Consider the following 6,000-nt stretch of genomic DNA (forward strand, 5'->3'; position numbering starts at 1 on the left):
CGCTGGTTTCAACCACTGACCCAATGACAGGGGAACAACTAGCTGGCAAATCTCCACTGAGATGGTCGACACTGGAGAAAGTAAAATACTTATCAGTAATTACCAAACCAAATCCATCTAACAACTTTTCAGACCATAAAGCAGCCAGAATTCTCAAAGAAACGCCTATCGCCTATACTCCTCTCCTAACAAGGGTCACGAGGAATTGTACTTGACTATCTCAGAGTAAGCCATTCACCACTGGCCTGGCATCCTTCGTTCATGTTAAATTCATGGAAAGCTATGTGGAGAAAAAGCTGAAAATCTTCAGCAGAGCAAACAACCTGTTCGACCCGCGTCGATTGGAAACTGGCCGAAGTACAGAATCGGCTACAGTACAAGGTATTGAGGATGAGCTCTTCTTCATAGACAAAGGTGACTCTTACCTCTTGGTTCACCTTAACTTGTCATCAGCATTTGCACTTAACCATGTCTCTCTGCCAGTTCTATTGTGCTTTAAATCATATATCTGAAACTGCTCTCAACATATAGAACTGGCAAATGGCATCCATTCTGAAGCCCCTCTCCCATCGAAGAAGTTCTCCAAGTCTCTATCCTTTCCGCCACATTTGTTCAACTTTTACACAGAACACCTGACCTTTCTCTGGAGTAAATAAGGCACCTCATTACACTTATTCAGTGACAGCATCCAACTATACCCGAAGACCTCTCCCCTTGACAACTTAACCACACTTGGAAGAGCGATGAAGAGGCTGCAATCACGACTAACCCGATATCACCTCAAACCGAATCCACAGGAAGCAGAATTCCCTCTGATATCACTGCATCACAGTAACGCCCCCGCACAAGCCTGGTTGGCTGCAGCAAACATTCTCAATGGTAAGCCTACCATTGCTGAGGTTAGATGACAGAAAGGCACTTCTAACCTGCACTTCCACCTAGCTCCAATAAACAAAGCACTCAGCTGGGCTGGTATCAGGCCCCAACAAATGTTACCACAGCCCGCCAGTACTGACCGCCCGCAACTGGCTTCAAATTGAAGCCAGAAGTCAATAAGACTAGCCTTCACTATCCACAAAGCTACATAGAGGCGCTCCAAACTACCTTACCTGCAAACTATGGTCTTTGAGGATCCCAAAATCTGAGGAGTTTAGAGTCGCTTTGTCTGGAAACACCCCGTCTCCTCTCAAAAAAAACCTGCACACCGAACCAATCCTTCTGGGACTCTGCATCGAAGACCTAGAAATCGGTCCCACCAGCAATTGGAACCAACCCCTCTCACACCACAGTTAAGAAAGTAGGTGAACACCTTCTCTCTACTCAGTACTTCCAGGCAAGACTCGCCTCCATCATGAAACACCTCATTGGCCATTCACCACAGCCGCAGACCAATCATCGGAGAATACAATCATGCCTCTGAGGAGTCGACAGACTATCAGATTCTGCAAAGATCCAAATGATGATGCCTCTTCCACCTACATCTCGCCCACAGACTACTTAGAAACCTCCTACATTACACGATCCTGAAAACGCCGCTGCCTACTTTGTCACCTTGAACTATATTTCATGGCTCCGTAAATATATCCTCGTTGAGTAAATATCGCCTATTTTTCCACCTAAATGGAATAGAACTCTCAGATAGTTGACCCTTTTTGTGTAAGTCCCCAACTTGCCTTATTTCATTGCTGTAAAGCGCTCTGATACCCAAGATATAGGTCTGGTTCACACTATACAAAAAGGCAAAAAAAACATAGATATAAAATATGCATTGATGGATCCCAACTCTCCCCTCCCACTCCCCCCAAATTCAATGACTGGAGCGATGCCCCCAGATTCCAAACGCAAACGCATGTCCATCAGGTGCCCCTCACCAAGAGTTGCCCCCAGATTGCATGCACGCAGCACGCCCCCCAGAATCTCTGCATTGACCTATGACCCACGGGCGATATTTCGGTGACTAAAGGCAGCCATTTATCAGGACGGCTTCCTTGAATGGAGAGAAAGTACCCCATGGTTCATGCTTTGAATGGTGGAGCAGACCTCGTCTGTGCAGAGGACGCCCTGCCTACTACTCAGCAAGGTAGGCGCTCGCGGCGGCTCCCTACGGCGACGAATGGCCGGCTCTCTTTCCGTACAAAAGCCGAAAATAGCTCATTGTTCCGTCGAGCCGGCGAGGACTGCTGCGCACTTCTCCCACCACCCACACCAGACACACATGGTCACCCATTTTGTTTACATTCTCAGCGCAGTTAAGTAAAATGCCCTCCTTCTGCTCAGTGAGAAGACTCTAAATAATTTAGGAGCTTTGTCCCGCCTCCCTCTGTTCCAGTCTCTGTGGCTCCTCCACTCCCTCCCAGTCTCTGTCTGTGGCTCTGTCTCTCCTCTGTTCCAGTCTCTCTGACGCTGACTCTGTCTCTCCTCTGTTCCAGTCTCTCTCTGTGGCTCTGTCTCTCCCTCTGCCCCAGTCACTCTGCCTGTGGCTCCGTCTCTCCTCTGTTCCAGTCTCTCTGTCGCTGACTCTGTCTCTCCTCTGTTCCGGTCTCTGTCCGTGGCTCCTATCTCCTTCTGCCCCTGTCACTCTGTCTGTGGCTCTGTCTCTCCTCTGTCCCAGTCTGTCCGAGTGTGGCTCCGTCTCTCTCACTGTTCCGGTCAGTCTGTCGGCTTCGTCTCTCCTCTGACCCCGTCTCTCTATCTGTGGCTCTGTCCCTCTGCCCCAGTCACTCTGTCTGTGGCTCAGTCTCTCCTCCGTCCCTGTCTCTCTGTCTGTGGCTCCGTCTCTCCCTCCGTCCCAGTCTCTCTGTTTGTGGCTCTGTCTCTCCCTCTGTTCCAGGCACTCTCTCTGTGGCTCTGTCTCTCCTCCTTCCCAGTCTCGCTGTCTGTGGCTCAGTCTCTCCTCTGTTGCAGTCTCCCTGTCTGTGGCTCTGTCTCTCCTCCGTCCCAGTCTCTCTGTCTGTGGCTCTGTCTCTCCTTCTGTTCCAGTCACTCTGTCTGTGGCTCTGTCTCACCCTCTGCCTCAGTCTCACTCCGGGGCTCTGTCTCTCCTCTGTTTCGGTCTCTTTGTCTGTGGCTCCATCTCTCCCTCTGCCCCAGTCAATCTGTCTGTGGTTCTGTCTCTCCTGTTTCGGTCTCCTTGTCTGTGGCTCCTTTTCTCCCTCTGTCCCAGTCACTCTGACCGTGGCTCTGTCTCTCCTCTGTTCCGCTCTCTCTCCCTCTGTTCCAGTCACTCTATCTGCGGCTGCGGCTCTCCTCTATTCCAGTCTCTCTCTGTGTGGCGCTGTCTTTCCTCTGTTCCAGTCTCTCTGTCTGTGGTTCTGTCTCTCCTCTGTTCCAGTCACTCTGCCCGTGGCTCCGTCTCCTCCTCCGTTCCAGTCACTCAATCTGCGGCTCCGTCTCTCCTCTGTTCCAGTCTCTGTCGCTGACTCGTCTTTCCCTGTCAGCCTATTACAGCGACAGGATGCGTACCCCTGACGCTCTCGAGTGCCCACTGCTCTCACAAGCGCTACGCACTACGCACTTCTGTATCACGTCCACGAGCTCTCTAAAGCCCGAGCCTTGCTCATGGAGTGCCATTAGTACAGAACTACGAACTCCAAACATACGGTCTCTCAGACATACACGCCAAGCATCACTCTCCCAGCCCCACAAACACACAACATCCACACCGTATTTCCTTCATTTGCCCATTCTCAGAAGCACACCCTCTCTTGAACACAGCTCTCCGTGCTCAGTCAGCATTACTGCTAAAGCACCTCTCTCCTACCTGTCCTTCGCCCCTGTCATCTCCCTCTGCCCTTCCTTGCCTGCCCTTTTACTGGCGCATCTCTCCTTTCTCGCTCTCCTACTCTCTTTCTCATGCGTCTCTTATCTCTCCTCGCTGTCACCCTTGTCTTCCCTCTCTCAAACAATCTAAGTCCGGTCATCGACAACTGGTTCACCCTTCACCCCTTCTTCGCACCTCCCGGCCCTTTTCTCAATTTCTGTTTTACTCCACCTCTCGGCTCCTCTTTCACTTCCATCCTCCTTTGTGTCATCCTCGCCTCTTTCTACTCTTCATCCCTCTCCACATCACATCATCTAGACCATCTTCATTCAGCATCTCATAGATCCTCTCTTTTTTCCATCTTTATAGCCCTTCCTCTCAGGTACACACTCCCCCCGCTTCACTGTCACGTCCTTCTTCCCTCTGTCTCCTGCTAACCTCTCCTTTTCCTGACTCTTCTCCTGTCTGCACTCTCTTTAATTCGCCTCCATTCTTTCTTTCTCAGTTCTCTCATTCTTTCCTCTGTCTCAATGGCCTCTCCCTGTCATCCATTCCTCCCTCTTCTCGCCCCTCCCCCTCTCACACCTTGCCATCTATTTCTGTCTCCTTTTTGGTCACGTTAGCCCACTCTCCCTCCACAACTCTCTCCTCCCTTCTCTGTCCATCTCAAGTATATAGCACTTTCACTTTTATTTCACACTCATTCTTATGCTTCTGTTTTCATCCACTTTTGACTCTCTTTTCTTTATCTCTCTCTCTCTCCCTCTCTCTCTCCCTAGCCTCTCCTCTCTCTAAAGCCATCTGCCCTCTACATTAACAACAAGACTCAAAGCCCTGCCTTCAGATGAAGGAAAACTCTGTGCCCCACATCTAACCTCATACTGCCGCCGCCTCCGCCCTCAAACACATTGTCCTAATGTCCTCTGGGTGACTTACAAGAAAAGCAGCGTCTAATTCCTGCCCATCCTGGCCATTTAAATACAGCACTTTGAGAAGAGCTGCACACAAAGCAAACGCCTGTCATGAAGAGCAGCAGCCTCCCGTCAATGCACGATTAGTGGGAGGTTTGCACCTCCCCCGCTTCAGTCCGATTCTTATCAGCACTCAAGTACCCCCACCGCATGATGTACAAGACGCCCCCACTGACTTACCTAGTGGCGGTGCCAGTACTGCCCGATTCAAGCGCACACGGATAGGATGCCGTTCCCTGTGCAGCCCCTGCCAGCCGTGCAGCGTTCAGTAAACTGGAGCTCTGCAGCCTGCTCCCTCCCCTCCCTGCAGCCTCTGCTGCTGTTGCTGAAATACTGGACAGCTCCCTATAACTGAAACAGAGGTAGGACTAGCCAATCACATGCAGCCGGTAGTCACAGCCTGAGCTTAGCCTTGCATTGCGTCGACGCGACAGCCATCTTCGAACATCCACCCTTATTTTATTCCCCAACACATCCACTAAAACATCTTTATATTTAAAAAAAACATTAATACGCTGGTACAAATAAGATGAATTTATTTTAGGATGAAAATTTCAGTATGTTTAAATTTAATTTCAATTTAACGTAAATCTTTTACTGTATTTCTTTAGAAACTCGAGTTTCCGAAAAGCTAGTTCAATGTTACTCAAAATGTTTATGTTTTTCGTACTATTCTAACTTATTTTCAATGCCCAACTACACATGATACTGCCTACAAAAATGGTGTCATTATTTGATTAGGATACAAGAGGAGGGGAGGAATCTTGAAGGAGGGGCTTGAACATCTAAAAGCATAAAACCATAGAGGGCAGAACGTTGTCTGGAGAGTGTACGCCCTCTGAGTACGGCGGTAGACAGAGCACGCCCCCTAGACACGGCGGAGATGGGGGCGGGGGTCCTAGTTGTAGGGGGCGGACCTGTACAGATTAAGCTCAAGGTACCAAAGTCCGGCCTCCTCCAGGAGACCAGATGGCTGGTCCTGGCAGTGGCAAATCCCTACTTAGAATTTAACAAGGATTAATGCCCTTATCCACCCGGACTACATCCTTGTCAGTCAGACGGGAGATCGAGAACAACCACCCCCACACATGAAATCTCTAGACTGTCACATCTCTGGTGTGGAGTTGCCATTTCACTTCACGCGTATAAGGCACCGCATTTTCCACCCTTGATTTTAGTTGTACAAATTATTTCTATTGAGTAGGATGTGTTAGGTCAGTTGGTTCAATAATTCAAAATACACAGTTTTTTTGGACTGGCATATACAAT

At 49.5% G+C, this 6,000-nt stretch overlaps 1 protein-coding gene across 2 annotated transcripts in view; it reads right to left on the reverse strand.

Moving 5' to 3' along the window:
• SRRM3 (serine/arginine repetitive matrix 3) overlaps nucleotides 1–5,045 on the reverse strand; it is a 361,844-nt gene extending 356,799 nt beyond the window's left edge. For both annotated transcript variants that reach the window (XM_085649611.1, XM_085649610.1), the window contains exon 1: nucleotides 4,912–5,045. The gene's annotated coding sequence lies outside the window, so the exon portion shown is untranslated. The remainder of the gene's footprint in view (nucleotides 1–4,911) is intronic.
• Nucleotides 5,046–6,000: the final 955 nt, after the last annotated feature.

The sequence above is a fragment of the Triturus cristatus genome, chromosome 3_2 (assembly GCF_964204655.1).
Source record: "Triturus cristatus chromosome 3_2, aTriCri1.1, whole genome shotgun sequence".
NCBI classification, from domain to species: domain Eukaryota; kingdom Metazoa; phylum Chordata; class Amphibia; order Caudata; family Salamandridae; genus Triturus; species Triturus cristatus.